This window comes from Caretta caretta, chromosome 5 (assembly GCF_965140235.1).
Source record: "Caretta caretta isolate rCarCar2 chromosome 5, rCarCar1.hap1, whole genome shotgun sequence".
Classification (NCBI taxonomy): Eukaryota; Metazoa; Chordata; order Testudines; family Cheloniidae; genus Caretta; species Caretta caretta.
Window position 1 is genome coordinate 12,491,910 of NC_134210.1, and position 12,602 is coordinate 12,504,511.

Sequence of the window (12,602 nt, forward strand, 5' to 3'; positions counted from 1 at the left end):
CCATTATCCCTATGTTATAGATGGGTAAACTGAGGCACGGTTAAGTGAATTGCCCAGGGTCATCCAGGAAAGTGCTGGGAATAGGACCCCCGAGTCCTGACTCCCCGTGCCTTATGCGGAGCATTTGAGGCAATCGGCACTGCTTCCCTCAATTAGATGCACTCAAGGGGTGGGATAAAGGTTACCTGACTCTTCCTCTTAGAAAAGCTGCTGGATTTGCTGTCTGCTCTGCAGTCAAACTGGATGCACAAAGATGCTCTGTGTGGAAACGAACCGAGTGCTGTGTATGAGGCTTATCAGACCTTTGTTTAGATTGTAAAGAATATAGCTGATTGAAAATGGATTTCTTTGACTTTTTGTTGAAAAAAATAAATAAATCCTCCCCCTGCTCCCCCGCATCAGAAAGAGTAAAAAAATCCATAACAGGCAGATACTTTTCCAGCGAAATTACAGTCAGTCAAAATGCTGATTATTTTTTTCTGCCAGAAGTTCTCTCAGAAATTGTTTGACCCTAGAAACCATCAACCATGTCACCTCGGCCAGTCCTTGGACCCCCCCCCCCCGCCCCTCCCAGCTCTGCTTCCATTGGGAGAAGGAAGCGGCAGGAGCAGCTAAACCCCAGCAGGAAGCCGGATACCCAACCAAGAACTGGGACACATGTGTCACTCTCTCCTCCAGCAGAGCCAAGAACCCGTGCTGCTTCGAGTGCTACTGCCAAGTGACCCTGCCCCACCTGAACGGAGACCTGCCTTTTCCCCAGTGAAACTGAGCCTGCCAAAGCTGATCCTCCATCCCCACCCCGGACTTTCAGCTGGCTTCAGGAGCTAATCTCTGACTCCAAGGTATCAGCTGGCTGCCTTCTGCCCCTCTGCCAGAGAATCCCGCTGGTGGAACCTCCCAACGCTTGCTACCATTGGATGAGCCTAAGAAAGAGGCTTCAGCCATGATGGATGGCAGAGCAAAGAGACGTATCTCCGACTCCGTACCTAGGGATCTCCAGTGGCAGCAACAAACACAAGTTTCCCAACAAACACAAGTACGCGCACACACACACACACACACATGTTCATGCAAGGAGGGGCACAGGGAGCCTTGCTGAACTTCTTTACTCGGGGGGTGGGGCATACACGGGCAGCTGTGGTGAAGCAGATCAGCTGAGGCACTGGCTAGAGGAAGGTGATGGCTTTGGGGATGAAAGATGACTTTTAAAAATGGCTACTGCAACTCCTTTTGCCTGTTCATCAGTCTATGTAAAGCGTAAGTAGAGCTGGGCAGGAGCCGGATTACCTGCTTCATGGGCAATCCTGTGGTTTTGAATTTTTTCCCCACTCCATAACTAAATGAAAGCCAAAATGACAAAAATTGAAATTTCCCATGAAAAGAAATTTAAAAAAAAAAAAGTTTTGGTCAATCAAAACATTCAATTTTGATCAAATCCAAGCACTTCATTCCAATTTTCACATTTTTAACAAACAAAAAAAGTCATAATTGTTTTGAAAAGCTGTTTTGAAACCCAAAACAGAAATATTCCATTCCAAAAATATGCAGATGGGGTGTGTCGACATGATCAAAACACTTCTTTTTTTCCCCCTAAACAAAACTTATTCAACATTGACACCTTCTTCTAAACATGTCAATTTAAATGAAAGTAGCATTTTTCATTGAAACACCATTTCCACAATAATTTCCAACTAGCTCTAGCTGTAAACTGTCCAGAGCAGGAGTGTAATTGGGCAGCACCTACAAAAGAATTTATGATGTGACTGCTGCTTTTTCATACTGAGCAGTGTTTCGTCCCATTGCTTTGTGCTCCCTTTGTCTGCCTCTACCTGTTGTCTTTGATACGTCGATTGTAAGCTCCTTAGTCCAGGGACTGTCTTTTCCTTATGGATTTGTATAGGGCCGAGCACAGACTTATGGTGGGGTCCTTAGGCACTACCGTCATGCAGATATTAATAGCAACATCGCATTGTGGATGCTTCCATGTTACACATAACTAACAATAATGATTACAAGAAAAAGAGCAAATACAGTTGATGCCATTTATTAGTAACCTCTCAGATCCCTGCAAATGTTGCTCTTTTTATCTGAAGGTTGCCAATAAGCGGAAAGCAGGTTTCCAGAACTGCAGCTGGGGGAGGAAGCATGGGGACATGCCTGCTCTGGTTGCAGCTCCACAAACCTGCCTGTGGGGCTGCAGCCAAGACAGGAATTGCTGGGACATGAAAAGAACCTCTCCCTGCAGCCCACAAACCTGCCTGTGGTTGTCGGGGTAGGCTGCAGGCAGGGCTGCAGCCAGAGAAGGAGGCACTGGGACATGCAGAGAACAGAAAGGTGTCGTGCAGCCCCATGGACCTCCAGCATCCTTGCTTCCTGTGGAAAGCCCCAGCATCTGGGCTGCAGGCCCTGTCCCACTGCTGTCCTTCCTGAAGCCTTCCATCTCAGCTGCCATAAGCGACTCTACCAATGTTGCCACCCCAAGCAGTTGCTGCCGAATTGCCGCCACCGCAATAGCGCCGGAGCTGCTGCCGAATTGCTGCTGCGAGACGCGGCCAGCCACCCCATTCTGAATGCCGCCTCAAGTACCTGCTTGGAAAGCTGGTGCCTGGAGCCGGCCCTGTCAACTACAGGCCAGTTTTTGGGGCTTTTGCCAATTGTCAATAAGCGGCATGCCTGTTGCGAATATCTGAATCCTATTAACATTACAGTCAATGGGATGGGACTGGTTCCTAGCAAAAATGGTGCTATTAACTGGAGGCTGTTAATATTAAGTGGCACTCACTGTAGTACAAAATCGACATTGGCCGAAGTATCAGAAGCACCTATGTGAGTTAAGAGCCTAAATCGCTCTTGAAAATGGAATGTGTGCTCCGATGTCTCTGTGGGTATGTCTACACTGCACTTGGAGGTAGGCTTTAATCTAGCTAGCATGGCTAAAAGTAGAGGTGAAGACAGGGCAGCATGGACCCCAGCATGGGCTAGGAATGCAAGTACATACCCAGGGTTCTGGGCAGCTGGTACAGCCCACGCTGCCACTGGGTATTCATTGTTATTTTTAGCTGCACTAGCTAGCTCAGGTATGTCTGCCCGAGCTGCAATCACATCCTCACTGCAGTGTAGATCTATTCAAAGGCATCTTTGAAATCTTGACCCGATAAATGGAATGCAATCAAGCCATGTATGTCTTTGTCAGTGGTCCTTCACTATTCTTCAGCTAAAACAGCTCATCCCAATCAGCACTTAAGTGGCACCATTGTTGGCAGTTTCATCCAAGAGGCCAAGGATAGAATACATATAGAACCATCTAACTTCCTTTTCTCTCTCTGACTGCTGTGCCGGAAACATTACAGGTTGGGATTGAGGTGCGTTGGTGGGGCAGCGAGTTGGCTGGTTTTTTCCCATTCCCTGGCTAAATTGAGACTTCTTCAGGACTGTCACTCTGGCATCTTTCACCAGAGCTAGCTGCATTTAAAATAAATATATAGGAGGCTAGCCACATGCTGGAATGACTGGAATGACAATATAGTACATAGCTAATAATGGTACTATAGTGTAAATTAGTAGTGCACTGGGTCCTGGTTTCACTTGGCTGTTCTCCATGAATAACAGAAGTGACAATGAGTAACAATGAATTGAAAATCACTTTAAAAAGAGGAAGAGTGGAAACCCTGAGAATACATTCTGTGAAGGTGTGAACTACTTTTATAATCTGTCAATTAGATCTTTAAATGATTAACTCAAGGAAAGTATCTTGTTCTGTGAAGTGTTCTGGCAAGGAATAGACTTGGAGCAAGCTGCTCTCTAGAAATTCAAATGCTGATGTCTGTGCTTTCTCCTGGTTCTTACATGAACTAGCATTGACCCAGCAGGGCCACATTCACCCAGGAGAACTCCGGGCACTGCTAAGATCAATTCACATGCGCTCGAGTTGGAGTTCATAGGGGCACAAAGAAACAGCTATTGCTTTGGAGTAAGTGTCTGGAGTGGCTGCCATATTGGTCCATTTATTTCTAATGTAACAAATCTGTGGGTAACAAGGACTTCATGGTGGTTACAATGCTGCAAAATATGGTGACTCGGAACTCACACAGTCAGTGGGGATAGTGATTGGATCCTTCTGCTCCAAAAGCAAAAATGCACACCATTTGAGCTAAGGGGAATCTGCGCTGCTAGCAGCTAATAGAAAGCCTCTGGCACACCAGTGAGTAGGTCTGATTCCATCCAGTAGAGGGCATTAGTGCATTTACACGCTAGACTTCTGAGTTGTTTTTGGGAGCTAGATGGGGGACTGGGGGAAGGAAGTACATGGAATTGTATGTAGTTCGATGCCCAACCAATGCATTGATAAACTGGGAATCGTGGGGAGATTTAGCTGTGCTGAAAAGGAGGAGGGTGGAATGTGGTCACAAATTCTACTTCTGTTAACCAGTTACCTGGGAACAAATCACCTCACCTTGAAGAAATTGGAGCGTTACCTGGATACTAAATGGGGTCAGTGCACAAGTTCTCTGATTTTTTTCATTCGATCTTAATAGAGAGACTAGTCTACCGGGATCAGATAGATAGGAGGGAGCCAAGTTGTGGAAGGCCTTGAAGGTGAGAGCTTCCTACCTGAAGAGTTCCCTGAGGTTCTGAACTCACTTACCTATTATACAACATTTCATATGGGCTGTGAGACCCCCATTAGGCCTGATTCAAAACACAGAATCTGAATGTTTCTGAATTGGGGAGGGTTGAAATCTGGTTCCCCAAATCTAAATTTCCTAGGCTTTTAGTTTAAGCCCATATGTAGTTTTGATGCTATATGAGACATTTGGCACAGGTTTGCTCAGAAGGGTACTGAAGTTTTCACCAAACATGACTCTCTTTTTTTTGAGAATGAAATGAGGAGAAGTGAAGCCTTGTGAATTTGCATAGCGCTAGGTTCTGGATGCATGGCCTGGCCCACACTAGGTTTTCTTCAGATTCACCAGGGTTAGCAATAGATGGAGCAGTCGGGTACACCAAGTGCCAGGTAGTCACTGGCATTTTAACCACTGTGGCGTGCAGACCAGCTTTCAGCAGGGTTAGGAGACATGGTGCTTAAAATGGCACCCACAACTTGATCCTTGTGTAGAAAGAGGCACTCTGAGGCAATGGAGACCTGGGTTCTATTCCTGGCTCTGCCACAGGACAGCCATGAGACCTCTGTTTTCCCTCCCACTCTTTGGCTACATTGACACATGGAATGAGAGGTGAGATTCCCAGCCCGCACAGACATACGCTAGCTCTCACCGAGCTAGTGCATAGAAAATAGAAGTGTAGCCACGATAGCATGGACCGCAGTAAGCGATGGCACAGGCTAACCACCCCTCAAACATACCCATGAGGTTCAGGTCAGTTTATATTCAGGGCAACTAAGTATGATGGACTTCACGTATGATGAGAAAATACAAAGACTAGGATTGTTTAGCTTGGAAAGGAGGATAATTAGGGAAGGCTTAATTGACCTATTTAAGATGATGACTAGTAGAAGAAAAGCAGATCACCCTTCCTCCTGACACTGTATCATAATATGAGACCAAGGGGACAGGTGTTAAAATAAATGGTAGGAGTATTTTCCTTTGTTTTAAAGTTACCATCTTCTAGTAGGCAGGCTGCCTGCAGAATTCACTGCTGCAGCGGGGCAGAGAGTTGCTGGATTTAAAAATGGCCTGGAGACTTTAACGTTTGCTGTTACGCAGGCTGCCCTGAAGGCCCTGAGCCATGTGAGTCAAACAGGATCTGGCAGCCATTTTGCCAGTGCTTAAGAGGATGGGACTTGAGGGCCAACATGCTGCTCCACATCACCCCTGCTGTTCAGTGAAGAAGCTGCATGTTCCCTTCCACCAACTATCAATGGCAGCAGCTCCCAGCCATACCTCCAAACCAAACTGCTCTTGGGTGTTCAGAGGAGGGTTGGCTTGGAATCCTGTCCAATTGTTCTGAAGGGACATGGCAGTATGAGAGAAAAGGCTCCCTACATTCCATTTTTTCTCTAATGCCCTGGTTTAATACGGGGCAGCATTTTGCCCTAACACAAGAGTAATCACAACCATTCTTCGGGCAAAAGTGGCTACAGGCACTTAAGGAGGAACTGTCTCCCCATGTTCAGCATGGCACAAATGGACAGGTGAGCGTGGGATGCTTTGATTTCCTTTGTTTGCATCAGGTATATCAGCCATTGCTTGGCATGGGGTACAAGTCTAGATGGACCAATGGTCTAATCAGGTGTTTCGTGTCCTGCATTCCTCACCATAGTGAACTTCATGATTGAGCTCCCTGTTAGCTTGCAGTAACTTCTCATCGTTGCTACCAAATTTTAAATGGCCTGGTAACTACACAAAGGAAAAATCAGCACTATGTTTTGCTATCCAAGTTTCTCCAGCCTATATTATCTGTGAATCACGGTGCTGAGGCAAAATAGAAGTAATTGGATGGAGGGAACATCAGGACATAGTAATTGTTTTCCTCTCAGGTGAGGAAAGAAGCTGCAAAATCTGTGCACTGTGAAATCTATTCAGACATGTTAAACAAGCATGATAAACTTGTGGCATGCAGGGAGAGTTGGGATAATTTACTGTTCTAATCATGGGGATGCATCCTCAAAGGAGACATTTATATTTAAGCTACTTTCTAATTCAAGTCAGTTCACCACAAAAGTTTGATTAGTACTACCAATCACAAAAACAGTCATTATTTTACAGACTAAAAGAGCATTTTGGGGGTGAAACAGCAGGGTTTTTCCACTTGTGAACATGAAAATTTATCTTAAACTCAATGAAAGAAATAAAGGCCAGAAGGGAGTAGTAGATCATCTAGTCTGACCTCCTGTACATTACAGGCAACCAGATTTCACCCATTTATTCCTGTGCAGAGCCCGATAATTTGGGTTAGACTAAAGCATTAGTCCTCCAGGAGACTAAACAAGCATAAAACAAGAATAACCCAGAAGCAAATGAAGCCCTACATGTTTTGTATGAGGAGATGGGAAACAAAATATATAACATACCTTAAAAAAAATGTAAAAACTGGGCATTATTTAAAGCACCTACTCTCCTAAAGCTCTGCCTGATTTGCTTCCACTTGTCTTTTCTTCTGTGTTGTTTTTTACCTCATATTTTCTATGACTGCTTTCCACTCGTACTCTTGTCAAAGAAACCATGCTTATGATCCTAGAGACCTTACAACACTTACTCCATCCATTTATCCATCCTACCACACTCCCTCCTCTTTGGAACAGTATGTAGTTTATACAGAAAGGATCATTCTTTTTAATTCGATTGGTCATTCCTCTCAGCCTGAAACTTACCAAAATGTCTCCCGGCAACATCAAAATATGTCAACTGCTAGAAATGTGGAACCCCTGGGTTTTTTTTTAAATTTCATGTCATGTCATAATTCTCAGTTTATCATGGTCATAAAAATACAAAATAATTATTTATTAATCTGCTGCCTAGAGGCCCTACCCAAGATTGGGACTACATTGTGTAAGGCTCTGTACAAACACAGAGACAGTTCCTGCCCTAAAGAGTTTATAATCTAAATAGACAAGACAGATCAAAGAGTTTGAGGGGAAACAGAAGTGCAATAATTTGCCCAAGATCACTCAGCAAGTCTGTGGCAGAACAAGGAATAGAACTACTGACACCTGAGGCTGGAGCCTGCCTACAGGATTTTGTATATGAATAATCTATCAGTCATCCAGATGGGTTCTCACAACAGATAATCATTTGGCTCCTAGCTGACAAAGAACTTAGATCAATTTGGAAGAAAGGTGTGACACCAAGTTACTACTGTGCAATCACATAGTTTCTTACAATAAATAATTGTGCTAATTTGGAATTCACATCTCTCTATCAGAATATTAGTCCCTAGCTATACAGAATGAGCGTAGGCTGTGTGCATTTTGAAAAGCAATGGGAAAACTGGTCATCCATAACTGCTGTGTGTTCTAAATCACCAATGTTGTACTGCACAGGTGTGAATTTATTCCACTCTCCAGAGGTTCTCCTCTCTGTGTAATTTATTAGATTTTTGGAAGATGGTACCTTTGTCTTTAAATCCTTGGAAAGAGCTTTGTGTGCTCCTTTGTTGGGACATTTTTGTTTCCCTCTTGAAGCAAATCCCTGAGATTCAAAGAATTACTCATTTTGATCACTTCCATAAAGCTGGTTTCTGGCAGCAATTAGGTCTAACACAGAGACTTACTTTCTCACACTGACAAGTAAGAATATTTGGCACAACTGAATTTATTCTGTGGACTGTGTTCCATGTTCACTATCCATCTCTACAAACGAAAGTAGCAAGTAACGTTGAATCCAAGTCCCTTAACTCACTTAAGGAGTCTAACAACTGCTGCTTCTGGGAATAAAGATAGATGGTATCCTCAAGTTTCTATTTACTCTGAAGACCTGTGTGTCTAAATTTCCAAATGGTAATTATGGGACAGGGTCCTCAACTCTCAGTGATTTAAGGGCTAAATGTTGAGCTCTCATTTTTACCGGTGCAACTCCATTGCCTTTGAAGGAGAATTCATGCAAAGGATTTCAGTGGACTTGCACTGGTGTAATGGAAAAAGTTTTGGCTTTTGAATCCAAAGTAACTTCACCAACGTTGGTAATTACTCTGGACTTGCATCTGTGTAACTGAGAGACGAATCTGCCTCCTCTTTTATGTGGTTGTCCTGGAATGCTTATTAGCAATGGGCAAACCTCAGCAGCTTCCACATGAGTGGCAGTTTCTGGGAGCTTCCATAGGAGTCCCATCAAGTGTCAAAATCCTACACAAAGATGCAAGAGTTATTTTTACTCACTTGCATCAGACTAGATGATCATGATGGTCCCTTCTGGCCTTAAAATCTGAGTCCTACCAGCTCCAATCCATGACAATAAAAGGGTATAGGTGTCCCTGATGAACAGTAAACTAGGGACAAAGAAAGAGGGGGCTCTGCAGGGAAAAGCCCTCCCAACAGCCAAGCTCAGCAGAAAGCTTAGGCTAAAGTTTAACTTGTTTCTTGTTGGGTAAGTGAACTATAAAGCCAAATCCCAGGAAGGGGTAACTTTGGACCATGTCCAGTATGTGAATGTTTTGGAGCAGGGTGAGGGCTGTATCTGCTTACAGGAGGCAGGTCAGTTTTGTGTTGGATAAGCATAAGCACCTAAAAGTCTTGGTACTTTTCCTATGTAACTAGAGCCCCCAAGTCTGCAAAGCTAGGCTAGAAGGCTTACAAGACTGTTCTCATTATATGGCTGGTACTTCCTGCTTCTGTTCAGGCAACAAATCTGACAGGAACAATGTTTTTCATGGCATTTCAGCAGTTCTGCTTCTAGTCTCTGCTGAAAACAGGGAAAAGTGGGGTCTTTTGGTGGGGGGAGGATTGTTTTTGTTTTTTTAAGAGTAGGGAAATTAACCAAATGTTCTTTACTTTCCAGAAAGTTGGGTTTAATTTTCCTTCTCTGGTAGTGGTGGTGAAGGAGAGCACTTTATCAATTCAACATCCCCTGTCCCTAATTAGAACAAGCCACATATGGTAAAAATGCTGAACTCTTATGGCAGTCAACAAGGGGAAAAAATGGGGACTGGGGGAGGTCGTTCATCAAGACCAGACCAAAATAAGACCGGCCTTGTATCTTTCCAGCATCTGATCTGTGTTTCTAATATGTCTCATGGTTTTGTTATGAATAAAATATATGTTAAGAAATGGTGGGCTACTTTAAGATATGAAAACAAACATGATCTGAAAACCACGTCTTGTCTAGCGATTGGTTTTCATTAATTGTTCCCTTCTTTAAGTTTCCAAGCAGAGGGTGAAAAAATATATATCTGGGCAGCAAGTCAAGATTCCTTGAAAATGTGGGGTATTTTTTAAAATTTATTACAAGTTAACATAGCAGAGGTAATTACAGTCAGCTTTTTGTATTATTTTTGACATTGAGCCTAAAGTTTAAACTGAGTCCTGTGAAGGATTTGACATCTATAAAGCATAGTCAAAATGATGGTGTTTTCCTGTAGTAGGTTATGAAGTTGGAAGCCCTTTGAAAAGCACCATTTCTTACCTGGGTTTCTATTCAACTAGATCAAGTCATTCAAGACTCAGACCACAGAGAAACAGTGTTTTCTTGGAGTTAAATCAGAGGCCTGGGAAAGAGGACAGCTGGGTATATTTTCTGTGTGAGCCTGGGCTAATCTTTTCCAAAATGGCCACTGATTTTTGAGTGCCATTGTTTCTCAGATGGCCTTTATGAGGCAGCTCAAATTAGACACCCAAAATCAATGGTGTGTGTGTGTATTGTTTTTTAGTTCGAGCTAAAGCATTAGACAGCTCATGTGTAAAATGGGTACATTTACATGTACTAGTCTAACAATGGGGGGGAAGTATTTTTTTCAATAACTAAATAATTGATGGAGAAAATTCTAACAAATACATTATTATTAGCTCTAATAGTTACCTGCTTCATAGGAATGTGTCCAAATCCAGTGGTTTAACCACAAAAGCATCTTTCATTTCCAAAAAAATCTATTCTATAATTGATTTTTGAAGTGCACAGCAAACCATACTGCACTTTGTATATTTTTCACTTTTTTTTTTTTTTGCTTTTCCTTTTTCTTCCATGTCCATTTTTGCCATGATTTCCCCTCGTGGGGTTTGACTGCTGCTGAGCACATGGACAATATTCAGAGAAAGATTCATAGCAATGCTCTCTAGCTAAGCAGGGTAAAATGAAAGAACGTTAATAATGGTTGATCAGGAACTCAATCTGGACCACTAAGTCAGTTTGGTTATTAAGGGCCAAAGCCCTAATATCCTTTAATCTACTCTCGTTTCAAAGTGCACTAGGAAATTTTTAGTGCACAGCAGCAGGATCCACATGGACCCCAATTTGCCAGGAAAGAAGGGTTTGTATAGACAACCCCTGCAGGTGGTTTCAATCCAGTTCTCAGTGGACAAGGGTCTACTGCACAAACAGCCACTGGGGAAACTAGAATGGTCCAGGGAATTACATTAGGATATAGAGCCCTTGTTTTCATGTTAGAGATGTTAGCAAATGTCACCATTTGGTGGCTGTATGGTGACTTACAGTACGTAAAATGATCTTAATGGGCTTAATCAAGCTCCATGTGGACAAGTTTGCCAGACTACTTATCAAAATCAGTCCCAATGATGATGTTAAATTTCACCCTTGCTGGGAGTATAGAGGTTGAACTTTGTTTTTTTCCTTGACGTGATCCCATCAGGAACTGGATGGGTGCTGCATGAGAAGCTCATTCTGCCTCTCTCTATAGTTCTGTAGAGAGGACTTTGGTTTCCACACCCATCTGAGTCTTTATTTTTTTAAGTAGATTTCCCAAAATATTAGTATCTCAGACTTGGATTTTTGGATGAGATGAAAACTAATTATTGGGATATCTAGCCTCAATTATTCGCCCCCCCCCCCCCCCCCGGGCACAGGATTCCCCACTCCCCATTCTGGCTACTGTTAAAGTGGAGATGTATTCAGCATGGAAGGGGCCATGGAAAAGCCCTACACTTCATTACCTCTCTGCTGGGCCCAGTGTTCAGCACACTCCACCTCTGTTCCCTATAGCCCTCCATACACAAATCCCTGACCCCCTGGGACGGGCTTTGCAAGGACAAAGGAGGAGGGGGTAGCTTAGGTGCCTACCACACACAAGAAAAGGGAATCTCTGTGGTGGAGGAATCCTAGCCAGTCAATCTGTCCCTTTACAGATAAGTGTAACTTGTGGTATTTTAGCCTATGCCGCAACACACATGAAACTGACGGGACAAGTAGCCTCAGCATAAAATGTCACACTGAACGAGACTTGAGCTTCAAGCACAGGGCACCAAGGTGAAAAGAAAATAAATAAATAATTCAGGCTATTCAAAAGCTTTTTCGTACTTTGTAGCCCTGAATGCATTTGATTCCCGCAGCCAGGGCCGGCTCCAGGCACCAGCGTTCCAAGCAGGTGCTTGGGGCAGCGGTTCGACAGGGGCGGCGGTGACAGCCCTGCAGCAGCTCCTCTGTCCCGCCGACTGTAGCGGCAGTTCAGCAGCAGCTTCTCCCTTTTGCCGTCCACGGCGGCAGTTTCCTTTCACTGCTTGGGGCGCCAAAACCTGTTGAGCCGGCCCTGCCTGCAGGGAAGGAATCGGCATCCAATCCTGCAGAAAACTGTTCCTCTTCCTCATCATCTACAAAGGATCATTGTCTTCATTTTATTTAATTTTTCCATATGAAGCCATTTTAAAGCATAATCATCTAGTTCGGAGATGACCGATGTGTCAGACCTGAACACAAAAGAGAAATAAAAGGCCCAGCCAAACCTCCTCCTCCACATCATTAGTAGGCCCCTCCATCTCTATTTTTGTTCTCATATTTTTATTCTTTGCTTAAAACTAATTGTCTGCTTCTTTTTCCTCAAGAAGTTGTATCACAATTCAGCCACTTCTGGAGATAGTCATGGTGTTTACCAGGTTACTGATCTAACACTCTGAACACAAACAATTACTGCCAATTAAAAGAAGACGTTGTGTGTGGACAAGCTCACTCAATACAATACTCAATTAGCATCACTTTGCCCAG